The sequence below is a fragment of the Penaeus monodon genome, chromosome 22 (genome assembly GCF_015228065.2).
Source record: "Penaeus monodon isolate SGIC_2016 chromosome 22, NSTDA_Pmon_1, whole genome shotgun sequence".
In the NCBI taxonomy this organism is placed as follows: Eukaryota; Metazoa; Arthropoda; class Malacostraca; order Decapoda; family Penaeidae; genus Penaeus; species Penaeus monodon.
In genome coordinates this window covers 29394091-29394293 of record NC_051407.1, presented here as the reverse complement: position 1 = coordinate 29394293, position 203 = coordinate 29394091, and positions in this window count along the sequence as shown.

Here is a 203-nt window from a genome sequence, read left to right as displayed (position 1 = left end):
AAAATTTTTAATTTAAAATTTTTAAGAGTATTTTCATTTTTAAAAAAATTAATTTCTTTAATATTTTTTTTTTGCTAAAAAAAATAAAACACTTTTTTCTGTTATTCTATTTTGTTTTCATTTTTAAAAATAAAGAAAAAGATATTTAAAAAAAAATTTCTACATTCAATAATTTTAACATTTTTAAATTCCCTTTGTTTTGG